The following is an 18,247-nucleotide window of genomic DNA, read 5'->3' on the forward strand; positions in this document are numbered from 1 at the left end:
TTATTTGGCAGAATCAAATAGTACAAAGAAAACTGTATTCAATAGGCTTAAATGTTATAAATTGACATTTGAGGCTGAGAAATATCCATAGATATCGGTAGCTGGACTACATCCTAAAAAATGCATTGTTGCTGTAATCATAGAAACTGTTTTTCATTCACTTGAGACCTATAGAAAAGTATATTTCAGGTATAGATCAGAGCCTTGTGCCTCTGTGTTTAATGTATTAGAAAATTATGACGCAAGGAGCTATCAAATACCTTGACAGAAACTCTAGTGTAATATGACTTGAGTTGCCAAGATGTACTCTCATCACCCTAACCAGGGAATTCCTTGAGGGTAGAATGTATCTCATGATCCCTGGCAAAATCCCTGGCACATGGTATTTAATAAAGTGATGTTGATCAGTTTGTCATTGCTGTACTATGTACATTTCAAATAAAGTTAGTATTTCCCAGAAGTACTGACTTGATGCAGAGTCTTAAAACTTTAACGTAGATTATTTGGGCTAGTGCCAGGTCTTTAATTTTCCTCTGAAAGTTTGTGAAATTATTTGCCCAGAGAAAGCAGAGTGAAATGCAGAGAATCTCAATTTTAATTTTGTTAATTAAAAGACCAGAGTGAGGAATATCATGGTGACACATTATGAAATTGTTTTAAATTTCAGCACTGTATCAAACTGGATCAGTTGGTTAAAATACACTTTTGAGGGAATAATTCAGATATTATGATCCCTAATGTTTCTAGCTTTTAAGCATTTGTTTATAGCAGCATTAGATTCTAACAGCAGAACACAATTTGATTAAATGGACATTAGCCATCCTCCTGGGTGCTGTGGAACAATAGTGCAGGATACAAGATGATATCACGCCCCAGAATCTTGTCTCTGGATCATCCTCTCTGTCAGTTTTCTAACCAGATCTCTTCAGCATATGTTCCTCCTCATCTCCTCCCCCTCTCTATCCACAGTATTAATAACAGGCAAATCCCACAGACTTTCCACTCATGTCCTCTCAGTACAGCCTCTGTGTGTCGATAATAAAAGATGTTTGTAGCCTCACATTTACCAAGTTAGGATATATGCATTGTTAGGAATACATAAGGCATTTAGGTGGTATACCAACAACATTTTAATTTTAAAATTAAATGTTTATTTTGAGTGTACTTTCTTATGTGATTAATACTATTTTGACACTTATAATAGTGAAAAATATTTCCTTGTATGATGAATTTACTTAAAATGCAAAAGTGGCCAGGTGCAGTGGCTCAAGCCTGTAATCCCAGCACTTTGGGAGGCCGAGGCGAGTGGATCACGAGGTCAAGAGATCGAGACCATCCTGGCCAACATGGTGAAACCCCGTCTCTATTAAAAATACAAAAATTAGCTGGGTGTGGTGGCATGCACCTGTAGTCCCAGCTACTCGGGAGGCTGAAACAGGAGAATTGCTTGAACCCAGGAGGCGGAGGTTGCAGTGAGCCAAGATTGTGCCATCGCACTCCAGCCTGGTGCCTGGTGACAGAATGAGACTCTGTCTCAAAAACAAAAAAACAAAAAACAAAAAAAACACTAAAACGTAAAAGTAACTTTATTTTTTAAAATAGTATAATTTTTATATTGATTAATAGAGGATTGTTTAAAAAAAATCACAAGGATATCATGCAAATAACTAAAGTCTAGAAACCCATGTCTTAGCTAGAGTAATTATCATTTTAAAAGCATTAATTAGAAATTCTCCCTTGGCAAGGGACGTCCCCACTTGGCAAAGTATCTACACAAGGTGAGAACTGAAAGGCCTGGGTTTCTGGCCCAGGAGAAGAATCCTTTCACTTGCTCTGAAGTTAGAAGAAAATGAATGGAAAAGGGAGGAGTTTGGAGGAGAGACAATTCAGAGAAGGAGAATCTGGGCTCTGTTTGGAAAGGGGCAAAACATTAGTTGTAAGGGACTTTGAGAGTACAATCGCATATCTTTTTGTTTTTTCTTTAATGTGGTGTGTTTGCTGACCTCTCTGAGGACCCAGTCCTTGGGGAAAATTTTTTAGCTTGGCTGTGAATTGGTGTTGAATGTTTCTTTTCTTGAATGTGTGAGTTCAGCATGGGCTAATAGCTGACATTATCCCATTTAATTTTTAAAACAGTCTTACAAGACACAAATCATTATTATCCCTATTTTACAATGTGTGGTGACTAAGACACAGAAGATTAAATAACTTGCTCGAGGTCATAAAACTGTACTGCCTTATCTTATACAATAAATATCTTTCTTATACAATAAATATCTTTTTTTTTCAATATGTATGTGCACGTGTGTGTGCGTGTGAGAATGAACACTCAAAGGAACAGGATGGCAGGAGACTCTAAATGACCTAGGGAGATTTCAGAAATCTGAGCGAAGGCTTTAGACTTCCACAAGCTATACAATTGAAGGGCTCCAGTCAATTTTTCCCCAGATGTCAAGAGACAGAGAAGTCCTAGTTGACATTTTCTATTAAGTAAAATGTTTTACAGTTAAATATTTTGTTCAGCCATACTGATCACTTCATTTTTTGTTTGTTCAACGTGATTTAATTGAGTTTTCTAATTCAGCTTGGTCCTTGCTACTATGCGTCTGTCAGCATCCTTGGCAAAAAAAAAACATCAGAAACTAACTCTGGCTAACATAATCAAAGGTAATTTGGGAGTAGCTATAGTGTACAAGCTCAAAAAATTGCTATGAAAAATGCTAGAGGACCAGGATTAGACATGAAAAAGAACTTTGGGAGTTCCAGAAAAGTTATAAAATGGAATAATGGCCAACCACAAGAAGACGTTGTCAGAAGATTGTCTTTATTTATTTATTATACATTAATTAAGCACCTACACTTTGTGTCAGAAAGAGGGAGACAATTTCCTTGGCTTAAGGATCTCCCAGTGTAGCTAGACAACAATCATTGAAATAAAGTATTTAATATGATGATAAAAGAATTCTAATAGTAAGATACATACAATGAGCTATGTTCTCTGTGAACTATAAGGTAAGACTAAAGAGTAGTCATACTAGATCTTGATTTTAGACATATGAGAAGTATTATAAGCATTTTCCTCTTAAGAGTTGCCATGGTAGAGAAAGCAGTCGACATAGGATGGATTGAATTATGATGAGAAGCTGGTAGTGAATCAGACCCTAGTTGGGGAGGCAAGTTCCTGATGAGTCCTGTCTCTTGGTAAATAATGTCAGTCAACTTGGCAGTCAACAGGCAGCTCTTTCTAGACAATCTGACACCCACTTCGCCTGTTTTATTGGTCTGTTTTTTCCTCCTCAAGTCTCTGGAGGAGGTAGCTGCATTTTTTCTCTTTTCTTTTCTTTTTTTTTTTTTTTTAAGAGTTGAAGAAAGAAAAATGGAAACAGTGGCTTTGGTGATTTTGCATTTGGGGAATGAGCCTTGCTGGTGCCTTACCATGCTTAATACAGCCCTAAAACACTTAATGTCTGGCCAGGCGCAGTGGCTCAGACCTGTAATCCCAGCACTTTGGGAGGCTGAGGCAGGCGGGATCGCAAGGTCAAGAGATTGAGCCCATCCTGGCCAACGTGGTGAAACCCTGTCTCTACTAAAAATACAAAAATCAGCTAGGCATGGTGGCATGCGCCTGTAGTCCCAGCACTCGGAAGGCTGAGGCAGGAGAATTGCTTGAACCCAGGAGGTGGAAGTTGCAGTGAGCCGAGATCGCGCCACTGCACTGCAGCCTGGTGACAGAGTGAGACCCCATCTCAAAAAAAACCAAACCAAACCAAAACAAAACAAAACCACTTAATGTCTGACTTCAGAGACAGCCATGCTTTTTGATTTTGTTTAACTACCAGATTCTCCCACTGATGTGTGGTTTTCCTCAGTTGAAGTGTGATCCCTAAATGCAGCTCGGGTTTGTCTCTTTTTTTCTTGCTGTTTATTACAATTTGAAAGTTTCTGCTTTCTAGGAAATTTTTTCAGTCAATTTTTAAGTTCCAGAGAGTACAAGTTTCAGGCAGGAGATAAACAGGTGAAGGGAAGTCCATATGTATATAAACCTGCACTTCGAAGTTTCTCAAGATAATGACTCCAGACATTGAGCAAAGGAAAAGTTTATTTTATATCTTGGTTCTTTTTAACTGTAGCTTCCTCCAACCCTTGACTCACCTCCCTGCCCTTGTGCTCTCTACACTCTTGTTTTGCTGCCCCTGCAGTCCCTGGGGCTTCTCCTTCTTTAATAAGAACACCCTCATTTAAGAATCTGCTTCTTCTCTACAAAATAACTGTTGCGCTTTCTTATTGGTGTTTCTTATTAGCAACCAAAAAAGCATCTTACAGAATTGTGAATCATATAAATGGTGGCATTTTCCACCCTTTGCTAAGGTTTCTAGGAAACTGAGAGCCAAATTTACAATCACCACTAATAAGTGTAGAAGATCTCTAGGTATGTTCAATGACTCTACATGCCTTTATTACATTTTCCTACCCTTTTGATCTCTTCATATTGTTTCTTTTGATTTTTAAATAATATATTGATCATTTTTGTAAGCCACTTTAAGGATGTAAAGGAAGAAGGAGGAAAGGGAGAAAGAAATCCAAGAAGGAAGCATTTTCCAGGGAAAGAATCTTTTTGATTCCTTTGGTAGGCTTGATGCCAGGCACTAGGGAGCCACTAAATATTTTTTTTTAACTGAAGATCAAACTGGTACGCATTTATATACAACACAGAAAATCTAAGTCAATACTGAAAGCTGAACAATTTAAATATAAAATACATAATATTTATATAAAAGCAGTCACCTGCTATACACATGCGACAACATTAATTAAAAACCATAGCAAAAGTGAGTAGTTGGCTCCAAATTAGTTACCCAATTGCCTTAATTCTGTCATGGCACCAAGTCGGTATTCATTACTGTAGATCAAGAAATTACATTTAGTGGATTTCAATGTAACTACAAGAATGAATTGAAATTTTCCAATCTTAGCAAATAAAAAAAGAAATTCTTTAAATAGGAAAGTTGATTTGGGGTTTGATTAATACTGGTAAAAGTACATATTATGTTTTACTAAAGTCTGAAATGAAATGGTAATTTTAATGCTGAATATTCTAAAGCCTTGAAATAATTCATAGAATTTTAAAAATCAATGTGTGTTAGTTGTTTGCCCTAAAGACTTACTGGTGTGAAATTGATTTGCAGCTGGAGTTAATTCATGTTTGTAACCTGGCAGTCAGAATTGTGAACTTGTGCAACTTTAAGGCAATTAGATGTTTTGCAGGAAATCTCTCTTCTGCCTCTGAAATTGTGACATTCATTAGCATATAAGGAGAAAGTGAGTGGGCACCATTTAAAGGGGGTTATTTTTATGTTTCTTTAGAAATGCAAATGAGAATAATACTCAAGTTTATTGCTTGACTGACAAAATGGTGATTATTCAGTTAGTACTTTGATTAGATCAGGAGCACAGTGAATATGAGGGGGAACTCATCCTGTGCTGAAAACCCCCCGTGCCTTCCGGGGGGCCACAGGGGCCCTAAAGCTAGAGACATCACAAACTACCAGAAGGAAGACACATTTATATTTTGAAAGCAATGGTCTCTTGCAATGTGTGAAGTTTTCTGGTTGTGGAATTAAGTTAGCAATCTTCTATATGTGATCCTATACATCTTCTAAAGTGCTCCTAACACAACTTCAACTACCACCACTACGGGATGCTGGAAAATTAGGGTTTATGGAAAAAGTATGATATGAGTTCAAGTCTTGACTTTCCCACTTACTGGCTGTATGACCTTGAAGAATTTATGTAATCTCTCTGAGCCTTCAGTTTTGGCATCTGAAAATAGTATTTTTCTTTTCTTTTTCTTTTCTTTTTTTTTTTTTTTTGAGACGGAGTTTCGCTCTTGTTACCCAGGCTGGAGTGCAATGGCGCGATCTCGGCTCACCGCAACCTCCGCCTCCTGGGTTCAGGCAATTCTCCTGCCTCAGCCTCCTGAGTAGCTGGGATTACAGGCACGCACCACCATGCCCAGCTAATGTTTTGTATTTTTAGTAGAGACGGTGTTTCACTATGTTGACCAGGATGGTCTCGATCTCTTGACCTCGTGATCCACCCGCCTCGGCCTCCCAAAGTGCTGGGATTACAGGCTTGAGCCACCGCGCCCGGCCCTGAAAATAGTATTTTTCTTAAGTTTATAGGTCATCTTCAGAAAAAAACTAAGTAAAACTCTTAACATAGTATTTTGCACATGGTATGCGTAGATAAAATGATAAATGTGTCTTTAGTCATCACAACTATCATGAGAAGTAGGTATTTATTATCCAAAGACTGATACTTAATTGCTATACTCCGTAAGTTTCTTGATTGCTTAAATTTAGTATCCATTTATTTATGGGGCTGACCTTAATAATCAGTAATTAAATTTTTTGAATATTTATCCCTGATTGTGCCCATTCTCTGGTGAGGAAACAAGGGTTCCCAAAGGTGATAGAAAACCTTCAATATTGGAGCTAATAAGAGGCTTAGTTGGAATGAAACCACTGGTCTTCTATACCTTATTTAGCACCGTTTTATTTCTACTCTGCAGCTTTCATGGACTTGGGCTCAGTTCTGTTTGGGAATTAGAGAATCTGGATGAAGATCCTGTGTCTCTTTGACTCCCGGTCTTGTGCTGGATTCCACACGGCCAGCTCTCCTTTATACGCAATCAATCCCTTGATTGGTGAACCCTGTTTACGAGAAAATACCCCTGGCTTATTTCTTTCTGCTTTTATATCTGTCAATGTCCAGGCAGGAAAATGGAAACTGTTGTATATATTTCAAGCAAAGGGAGATTTAGTGCAGGTCACAGAGCTCCGTGGCAGGGCAGGGAGACAGAGATGTTAACCAGAGGTCAGGAAACCTCATGATCCTCCTTGCTGTTATGGGTCTGCTGGAGGCGCTACCATTGCCACACTTCTGGAACCATTTGCTGTTGCTCTCATTGCTTATAGCACCTTCAAATACAGAAGAAAAATACTCCTCTTTCTCCCCTCATCTCCCAAATTTCCATCTTGGGTCTCTCATTTGGAAAACATAACCAGAAGCCGGAGGGAAAGAAAGTCTGAAAAATATAGTTTTCAGGCTTCTGGCTCTCACTAACTGATATAAGTGCATAAAAATTGTGACAAATAACAGATAGAGCTTCCCCACCATATAAGCTTAGGTTCTTCGGGAACTTACTGCTGTGGAGCCTGATTCACCCGGCTTTAGAAACCTGAGGGTGCAGATGTGACTGCGTTAATGTAAGTATCTGAATCTCAATCTGCTTGACTGCAGGAAGCTCAGTCTTTTGGGCAGTTTACCTTGCCCACCTGTTTTGGAGAATTTGATTATTACTGAAAGGGGTGCTCGTAAGAGTCCTGACTTTGTTTTGCTTGGCAAGCTAAACCTCTGCGGCTTCCAGCTTTATTAGTTCCACTGAGGCATACTTTGAATTGCAGCCTGCTAAATGAGCAGTCTGTAGGCCTCAAAGCTTGCCGCTGGACTTTGGTAAAGCAGAAGCTCCTTGATAATGAAAATCCACCTCATTTCACATGTGAAATGCGAATATGTCTTCCGTGTCATACTTGATCAAAGTGGCTCCCATACTAAAATTGCTTGAGATAGAAGTATTTCAGATACAAGCATTGTAGCATTTCAAATTCTCAGACCTAATCTTCCCTGGAACACACAGAGGGTTGGGTTATGATGAATTTTGGTATCAACAGTTACATGTTCTCAGAATTATTATTGACCTGCATCGTTCTGGGTCTGTTGCTCAGTCAACCCTGGTGGATCTGGCTTCTTTTCTTATGACACCTTGTTATTCCTCCCTGCAGTTTGCTTTTTTTATTGCCAATTTTTATTTAAATGTCACATTTTAATGAGATTGTTTTAGATTGTTTCTTAGGACCTGTGCAAATCAGTGGATACAAATAGCTTGGCAGGGGTAGAAGCATTGCCTAATTTAAAAAGAAAAAAAAAATTACAAGATCTTTGTGACTTTCAGCTCAAACCCAGTCAGAATTTCCTCTGTATCTAATGGATTACAGCACGGTCTAGATGGAAGGGTCACCTGGTTGTAACACTGTGTCTTTTTGTCCCACTTTACAAGCACAAGCTGTAATGAGATTCAAGAAATGTGATGGCTGTTGTGAATTATTTACAATTTCTTAGAAACTCTTTTCCATAAGCCTTGCCTATGACTTGTAGCTTCTTGCCGTCCTACAAAGCACAGTACACAAAAGAAATAAAAAGAATATCAGAGAGGTTAAGCGATTTTTCCTCTGCTTATATAGCTAATAAGTAACTAACCTGGGATTAAAATCCAAGTCTTTGCTTTCAAAATCACTGCCTTTTTCAAATTATCTCCCAGCTCCCGAAGACAAACTATCTCCTAAGGTATATATAATTTAGATTAAAATGTTACCCAACCATGACTAAATCTGTGAAAATGGATTTGGACAATAAAAGGAAACTATTAAATCACTGTTGTTTGATGCCTTGAATGTTTGACAGGAAGAACTCCCTCTGGCTCAAACATCTCTCCAAACATGTAACCTGTGTGATCTCACTGGTAGTGGCCCCAACATTACCTATGAGGCAGCTGAGGCAGAGAAGAATTATTATTTTGCCCAAGGTCACATTTCTACAAAGAGGGAAAGCTAGTTTTTTCACCTAAATTTGTGTGATATCAGAGCCTATCCTTTGAACTTCGATGGTTTGCTTTTCTAAAGATTTCTTTGTGGCAGAAGGTCTATCATTTGACATTTTAGACTTAGGTTCTCAAACTGAAGGCCTAGCAGATAGGTTCATTTGGCCTGTCGAGGGTTTTAAAAATTGATTAAAATCCTTTTAGGGAAGTTGGGCACTCTCCAGTTTACCAGAGTCATAACTGTGAGTCTCTATTGGCTGAAAGGTAGCCATCTTGAACTATCGCATTACAACAGCATACAGTTGTTCAGCGTGCCTCACCCTGGAGGGCTTTTCACCTTATCACTTCCATGTTGAAAACAGTAGTAAGAATTATCCTCAACTTTGTAGAACCATATTATGACATTTAGTACCTGCTATTTTCTCCATGGAATTCTGTTTTTTTTTTACCATTTAACAAATAGGGTTGTGTTGAATTTCAGACATTTTTTCAATTGGAACAGATTTCTAAATAAATACCTGCTAAACGATTACCATTTTATCAGTCAGGTAATAATGTTCAGGCAATGTTCTTATTTGCATTTCTAAATTTCCCCTTTTCTACCCACTCACTTACTCTTTAGCTTATAATGACTTCATTTAATTTCAAAAGGTTTTATGCAACATACTTATCTTTGAATATTCAATACGATTATACCTTTGTGCATATCAGATATAGATGCATATTTATTTTAAGCTTTCTCTACCAATAGTGTAACTGATGTTTCTAGGCTCATCGTATCTCAAATGCTCATTGTTCATTATATGTAATTACTGCATTTCAAATCCTCAAAAGCTGAATTCCAGAAAAAGTGTATGCACAAACAGATATATTAGAGTCATTTTTTAATTTTTTTTTTTTTTTGACATTATATGGGGTGAGGTAGGATGAAGAGTAGACACTAGAGAAAGGAACTCATGGATCATTGAAGATTAATAGTTGTGTTTAGCCCAAGGTGTTCTTAACCAATTGAAATGTCTCTGTCTCCCTCTTTTCATCCTAACCCTCATGGGAGTCATCCTGATTTATGTATCTTAAATGTTCATGGAGAGTTTAGTATACACTGGTTTTGGTTTTTCAGGTTACATCTAACTTTTTTTTTATCTAATTCTTTTTTTTTTTTTTTGAAAAAAGAAAGAGAAAAAGAAAGAAAAAAAAGAATGAAAGAGAAAGAAAGAGGACAAGAAAGAGGGAGAGAGAACAGGAGTCTTGCTTTACTGTCCAGGCTAGAAGGCAGTCTAAAAGTGGATATTAAAAACCTTTTTTATGCCAATAGTTGTGCTTAACAATGGAGACAGGAAGGAATAAGGGAGGAAAATAACAAACAAGCAGCCAACCAATATTTTATTTAAATCTGTGAAATGCTATGCAATTACTGAGGACTGATTTACTTCCAATTATGTAGTCATATTTAGAGTAGGTGTGATATGGTATGGTACTGAGAAGAATGCATGTTTTATGGATTTGGGGTGAAGAGTTCTGTAAATTAAGTTTACTTGTTCCAGGTCTGAGTTCAAATCCTGGACATCTTTGTTAATTTTCTGTCTCATTGATCTGTCTAATATTGACAATGTGATGAATTTGATTGGTAGATCTTCCTCCGTCCCTTTGTTTTGAGCCTTTGTGTATCCTTGCATTTGAGATGGGTCTGGATGCAGCATACCAATGGGTTTTGGCTTTTTATCCAATTTGCCTGTCTATGTCTTTTGACTGGGCCATTTAGTTGATTTAAATTTAGGATTAATATTAATATATGTGAATTTAATATTGCCATTTAATGCTAGCTGTCTGTTTTGCCCATTAGTTGATGTAGATTCTTCATTATGTTGATGCTCTTTAGATTTTGGTGTATTTTTGGAATGGCTGATACTGGTTGTTCCTTTCTATGTGTAGTGCTTCTTTCAGAAGCTCTTGTAAAGTAGGCCAGGTGGTGATGAAATCTCTGAGTACTTGCTTGTTCACAAAATATTTTATTCTTCCTTAATTTATGAAGCTTAGTTTGGCTGGATATGAAATTCTGGGTTGAAAGTTCTTTTCTTTAAGGATGTTGAATATTGGCCCCCACTCTCTTCTGGCTTGTAGGGTTTCTGCCGAGAGATCTGCCGTGAGTCTGATAGGCTTCCCTTCGTGGATAACCTGACCTTTCTCTCTGGCTGACCTTAGCATTTGCTCCTTCATTTCAACCCTGGTGAATCTGAGGATTATGTGCCCTGGGGTTGCTCTTCTTGAGGAATATCTTTGTGGTGTTCTCTGTATTACCTGGACTGGAATATTGGCCTGCCTTGCTAGGTTGGAAAAGTTTTCCTGAATAATATCCTGAAGAATATTTTCCAGCTTGGATTCATTCTCTTCATCACATTCAGGTACACCTATCAAACGTAGATTAGGTCTTTTCACATGGTCCCATATTTCTTGGAGATTTTCCTCATTCCTTTTTACCCTTTTTTCTCTAATCTTGCCTTTTTGTTTTATTTCATTGAGTTGGTCTTCGACCTCTGATATCCTTTTTTCTGCTTGGTCAATTAGACTGTTAAAACTTGTACATACTTCGCGAACTTCTCGAATTGTGTTTTCCAGCTCCATTAATTCACTTATATTCCTATCTAAATGGTCTATTCCCGTTAGCATTTTGTCAAACCTTTTTTCAAGGTTCTTAGTTTCTTTGCATTGGGTTAGAACATGTTCTTTTAGCTCACAGAAGTTTCTTATTATCTACCTTCTGAAGCCTGATTCTGACAATTCATCACACTCATTCCCCATCAGGCCTTGTTCCCTTGCTGATGAGGAGCTGGGATCCCCTGAAGGAGGAGAGGCATTCTGATTTTTGATATTATCAGCCTTTTTGCACTGGTTTCTTCCCATCTTTGTGGATTTATCCACCTGTCGTCTTTGTAATTGCTGACTTTCAGATTGGGTCTCTGAGTGGACATCCAGCTTGTCGGTGATGATGTTATTTCTGTTTTTTTGTTTTTCTTTGGCGGACGCCCCTCTCCACAGAGCTGTACCTTCCCGGGTTCAGCTGTGCTTGCTGTGAAACTCTCAACCACCAGCGCTTCCAATTGCTGTTTTTTTGTGGGGGTGGGATCAGCCAAGCCTGATCACCTGGCTCGCCACCTCAGAGCCCACTTTTTTTCTTTTCCTAATTGAACGGTGGATTCTCTCCCAGGTGCCCCAGTAGCCCATCGAAAAGGCTCTGGGATCTATGCAATTTCCCATGTGGCAACTGTGCTGGCTATAACAGCAGTGCTAAGATTCCTGGCATTTTTCTGCCTGGGAATCTCCCAGTCTGGCTCCCCGCCTCAGTCCCCTTTTCAATCAGCTGAATGGGTGACTCTGCCTTCCCGGATCTCCAAATGCCAACTAAAAGGGCACCCAGTCCCGCATACTCCGCACTGAGAACCACCACGCTGGGACACCAACCAAACAGCTGCACCAGCCAAAAGAGTCGCACTGGCGACTCGTGGGGATCCTCTGCTGGGAATCTCCTGGTCCGTGGGCAACAAAAATTCACCTGGAAGTCTGGTGTCCACTCACTCCCTGCACCTTCACTGGGAGCTGCAATCCTGAGCTGCTGCTAAATGGCCATCTTGGATCTCTCTCCTCTAGAGTCCTTTTTTAAATGTTAAAAAAAAAATCAGCAAACTTCTTAGCATTCAAAAAATGTTGGTAATAGTAAGTACAGAGGCATTGTAGAAAACTAAATAATAAAAGTTCAGAAATATGATCTACCAGTCTGCACAGAAGACAGAAAAGTACATCAGGCATGTAGGAAGCATGATGGAGGCTGAATGCAAGTAGGATTACAGGGTTGACAGGAAGAGGGGCCTGAGGAAACCATGACAGTAGTCCACGGGACGTAGGATAAGGACCAGAAGGAAGAAGAAGGGAGTGAGGTAAAGGAAAGGACACAGATCCTAGAGAAATTTATGAAATAGCATTTCTGTTAGATTATGATGAACTACATGAGGAGGAAGAGAAGATATTTCTAAAGTGACCTTGGAGAGGAAGTGTGGTGCATAGTGAATGAGGACTTAGTTTGGCGTTGATTGAGATGGAGAAAACTGAGACATTCCGGTAAAGCATGTCTATAGAGAGTTGGCTGACTTAGTGTGGCTTTCAGTTGGAAAATATTTTGGGCAGGATTCTAATTACATCTGATGTATGCTCAATTAAATATAAAAGAAATTGACTCCAAAAAGGGCTAATGATCTAGAGCAGTAAAAGGTAAGCCTCTCTCCAAATATTAATATCCAGAAAACTACCTTCATGTGGAACGTCTGCCTTCTTCCGACTAAAGGGATCATTTTATTCTTTCATTTGCAAGGACTACAAACGTTTTGCATAATTAGGAAGTGTGCAAAAGTTAAAACTACGACCTTTCTGATCTGAACTCAGAAAGCTTATGAGAGACAATCACCTGTTGTGAATTCATTGGTAACATGGGAAACACTATTTTCTTTGTACTTCTAGTGAAACTGATTGTGAGAATTGAGTCTAATATTTTTAATAGTAAATACATTCTTTATGACTCATGAGGGTTACAGTGTAAGAAATGTGTAAATATTTGGAAAATAAATAGCACATTGAGTTAGTGTGAGTTTTAGACAAGTTATGATAATTAAGAGTTTCAACTAATTTAATACTTTAGTAGAGGATAAGATAAAATCCCCTCCCTAAAAGGGAATGTTTTGATGGCTTGTTCTGGAATTGAACTGAATTTTTTCATTGCACCACTGACAGACGTTTTGCAAAACAAATTGAGTCATGCCATGGAGTCCTGAGAATCAGAAAAATTGTGATTGATTTCTATTTGTAACTTTGAATATGTTATTTTCTAAGGTTGTGTTGCTGTTAGAATCACCCAGATTGACACCCCTAACTGAGGGCAAGGTGTATCAGCCAACCAGTCTTCCATGACTGAGTGACTCAGACCACTTCTCTGGACAGTCAAGCCTGAAGGTTGTGACTTTCTACACTAGTAAGAGAGAAATTGGCTATGCGTAGAGACTGGTTTTGAAATTCATGAAGCACATTTTTGTGAACAAAATCAGAAAAGAGAAGGGTTCAATCCACTTCAAAAAAAATTACTTCCAAGAATCTCTTATTTTTTTTTTTATTTTTATTTTTTGGAGGAACATTGATGCTACTAATTAAGAGTGGGGAAGTTGAAAAGTATTTAAAATATCTCATCTAGTCGAAAATTCCTAAGCTGTTAGTCATGTATTTTTAAAGCTATAAATCATATTTGATTAATTTTGACATGCTTCTATCCAATTATGTTGAACTGATGAGGTTTTACTCTGAAAATAATAACTAGTACCCTTTTTATACCAGCTTAATTTTAGCAGTGTTTTATTTGGAATTATGTAATCTTGACTCTGCCACCCTCTCTCTACCCTTCCTGTCATTGCTGTCTTAAGACTGCCATCTCTTTTCTGCATGATTGGCATCATCTCCAAACTCCTTTCGACCGTAGCCCTCCCTACGTCCAATTCATTTTTTGATCAGATGACTGGCCATCTTTCTACAGCCTAAGTCCCAGCCTTTCTTTCATCCCCTCTTTCTTTGGTCAGTTTCCTACTCGCACCTCAAGTATGAAGTCAGTTATCATCTCCTGACCCCCAAGTCCCCCTACCCGTCCTCTATGCTCCCAGACCTCTCTCTACAAATTGCTATTATCAATGATTTATAATTGTCATCATTGCTTGTAATTGTTTGTTTAATATGCCTACCTCCTCTGTTGACTTCATATGCCTGGTATTTAGTCTGACATCTTATAATGTTGGAAGAATTTAACTAAAATTGAAAATGCCTTTGTTTTACTTTTTAACTTTTTAGGCAATATCTCCACATCATTAAAGGGCCATAATAGAAAGTTTTGTGCCCAGTGGATATTAATAACCATCACCCCCGCTACCTTATCCCCCCAAAACTTTCCCCACAACACACTGAATTTCACCTGCAGCCTGGAATCTGAGGGTATAGGATTTGGAGAGGAGACGGAAGGGTGAAAAGAACACAAGTTCTCTGTTTGAAGTTGAAAAGGCTTCTCCTGTGGTGCTGTTTGCAGATTTCATGGCAGGGGATCACTAATGACAGGGACAACATGCCCTTTATTTTGTATCCCTTAGGTGGGATCTATTCCTTTGCTCAGGTTGCCACCCTCACCACCATCCCTGCTGCTTCTAGCTAACAGGCACTCAATGCTCAATGAGTAATAAGTGCTGTGCTCAACTCTTAACAAGTATTTTCTTGTGCACTCCATATGACCAGTCTATGAAAGAGTGTTCTTATTATCTGCATTTCATATTAAGGTGCACAAAAGTTAATTAGCTTGCCCAAATTTATACAACTAATAATAAGGGATAGAGCCAACCAGCCAAACCTGGGAGGTCTGATTGCAGAGCTCAGATCCCTGACTACCACATTACAGCTATTTGTAGAATTTGCAGGTACTAGTATTATTATACCAGTTCCTAAGACCAGCATTACTCCTCTTACCTCTCCAAGTGCTACGACTGCTACAGCTGTTACTGTTCATTTTATTTCTACTGTCTCTATGACCATAACCATAAACTCCTAAGCCTTTCTTCGTTCCAGGTGCTGTGCTCAGGGCTTTACAGACCATACCTTGTGTCACTGGGTCAGCAATACAAATAGTCCCTCTAAAAAGGAATGTCTGTATCATCCCAGACAGGTGAGGTCATGTTCTCTGTGATTCAGGACCCCCTCCAAGAAAACTGGGGAGGGCAAAATGCCCTTTCAGTAACCTTTCTATTTCTCTTTGACTGATTCATTCTCTAGGAATTCTTTCTCATCTCTAATCAGAAATCCTTCAGCTGCTGTTACATCTTTTATTTATTTTATTTCATTTTTTTGCCATCCTCAGGGATGACTGACATCAGCTGAGGACCTAGAATGTTAGTTAGCACAGGAACACTCCTAAAGAGGGTTGAACTCCCCGCCACATATCAGAATTCTATTCCTACTTCAGGATCCTAGAAAGCAGCAACTCTGTTTGGGCTTGAAAATTCCAGTCTTCTTTTTAAGTATTTCCAGGTCATTGGTTAAATTTGACTTAGCAGTCAACTAAACCCAGATTATTACATGTATCAGTGAAGAAAAGCAACAACAGGGAGATCGTGTCAAGTTATGCAATGTTTTAATACATCTGACAACAAGTTTTGTTGTGTGGAATGTTTAAGCTCATCCTCTGCTCCTTTGCTCCTCTCATTTTCTGTGCTGTTGTTAAACATCCTAGTATTTCATTTGTCCAGTTGCTGTCCCCATCTCTTGTCTCTTCCCACAGAGCAGGTATTGTCTGTTTCTGTAGAGAGGTCTTGGCTACTTATTTTCCTCACTGGGCTTGCTAAGATTTCCTTAAGATAAGTTCAAATGGCCAGATTTTCCTGCCTAACTGAAAGCCTCTGAGGGCAAGGAGCTTGGTTCCATTTCTGTCTCTGAACATTTTCTAAGTGGGTAACTCTGGTTTAGGAATGGCTGGTGCCTTTTCTGTTGTGTTGCCTTTTCTCATTCACTCCTGTCTTTTCCTCCCCTTCCTCTCCTGCATTGCATTCTGCTTGCCTTGTCTTCCCTGTTCCTCTTTCTCTCTTGAATTTCCACTCTGCTCAACACTCCTGCTCTCATTCACATTCAAAATTTATATTTTTCTACCTCTTTTCGTCAACATCTCTATCCCCCACAGGTTCCTCCCTCACTTAGTTCATTGGACATACATTTCCCTTTTGCTTTACAAATAGATTTTTAGGAGTACTTGCATACATATTTATGAAATGACAAATATTCACCAACTATCAATAATATGTATGGCTGTTTGTGGTTAAAAAGGAGTATGAGATAACAATTCTGGCTGGTGGTAATACCTTATATTAATGATTTATTTATATAGTACTTCAAAGTTGCAGTGTGCTTGCACATCCATTGTTATCTAAGTCTCACAAAATGCAGTAAAATAAGGGCAAGTATCATTAACCCAACTTATAGATAAGGAAAAGGAAAATTTGAGATGTATGAAAGATATTTTCTTTTGCACTTAAAGACATGCTGCTAGTAAATAACAGACCAAGTTTTGAATCTGAATCTTTTGCTTGAGTTCAATGTTTTCTTACTATACATGTGTCAGTAAGTAAACACAGGAGTATCAAAAAGCTATCAGCCTGACAACAATGGCATCACAATATGGTAAACTACTGGTAGAGAGGCATGTAGGTTTCATAGTGTTGTATGTTGGAACATGTGGAAAGGTTAACTAAAGTTTGTTGAGATGTGGCTGGGATTTGAAGACAGAGTAACCCATCAGGATAGGGTTGGTTATAGGGAAACATAACAGGTACATGAAGAAAGATTAGTCCATAAGGCAGTGTTGTAATAAGCCATTAGCATTAGGCCTATCCTGTAAATTAGACCATAACAATGGATAATCAGGAAGCTGACAATTTTAAACCACAAATAAATTTCTTAGTTTACTTAGAGAAGTTTCTCAAAATGTTGAGAAATTGTTGGAGTTCCTAGATTGGGAGGAATGATCAGGTAGACAGACTCCTGATCCTGAAGCCCCTGGGGTTTGGAGCAATTATTACAACAGGCAGTCAGAAACATCAGGATGCATTTGGATACCAGTCACAGCTGGAATGCAAATTGACATCTGAGTCACAGGATCCACACAAAAGCCAAGAGCTCAGAGCTGGGATCCAAATATGCGGCAAGAATGACTTGATGTTGAATATTGTCAGTAATTCAGAATGAAGTATTGAAATGACCTTTGAATTACCTTTATTGTGGATGGACCAGATCTCCAGGGCAAGTTCTAATAATGATAAGCATGCCCTGTAGACCATTTTTTAAAAAAAAAAGACAAATGAAAAGGAAATTTCAGGGTGAACGTACATCATCAGAAGAGACTTCACTAGAAACTGTCCCTTGAAGTACAGAAAAAAATTAGATTATTTATGGAATTTCTAAATATTTGAAGAGTGCTGTTGGGATTCTTACAGTTTTAATCAAGAGAAACTAAATTCAAAATGGCTTCAGCAACAGGGAGAATTTACTAGCTTACCTAATTGAAAACTTCAAGAATACAACTGGCTGGACCACAACCTCAAAATTAGGTTATTTTGGCTCATAGGGTTTGGAAAGAGCAGAAGTTCAGAGAAGACAGCTAAGAGAGTAAAATCCGGTTGTGCTGGCTGGCTGATCACACTGGAGGTTTTTATGCCAAGGCCAAAGCTTACTTCTGACTCTCTGTCATGCATGGGCAGCTCTGAAATCTTGATTATAGATAGAAGCATTATGCTGGAATCCCCTCTCAGTGAACTGGTTTCTTGTTAGGAATTGGAAGGCATGAAGTTAAATACCCTTGAATTTCAAAGAACCTCTTCTTATGAGCAAGCACTCATGAGTCTCCCTAATTCAAACAAATAGTTACAGTTGAAATGTAATTTTCACTGTGACAAATGATTCAGCTAATATTCCTTTCCTATTTATGGATATTTTTCTGACATATACAAATATGGTTGTGTACATATGTAA

General features: G+C 38.5%; 1 protein-coding gene across 3 annotated transcripts in view; it reads left to right on the plus strand.

The window, feature by feature from the left end:
• The window catches only part of HTR4 (5-hydroxytryptamine receptor 4), a 198,826-nt gene that overhangs the window by 18,555 nt on the left and 162,024 nt on the right, over positions 1-18,247 (plus strand). The window lies entirely within an intron of this gene.

This window comes from Saimiri boliviensis, chromosome 1, assembly GCF_048565385.1.
Source record: "Saimiri boliviensis isolate mSaiBol1 chromosome 1, mSaiBol1.pri, whole genome shotgun sequence".
Classification (NCBI taxonomy): domain Eukaryota; kingdom Metazoa; phylum Chordata; class Mammalia; order Primates; family Cebidae; genus Saimiri; species Saimiri boliviensis.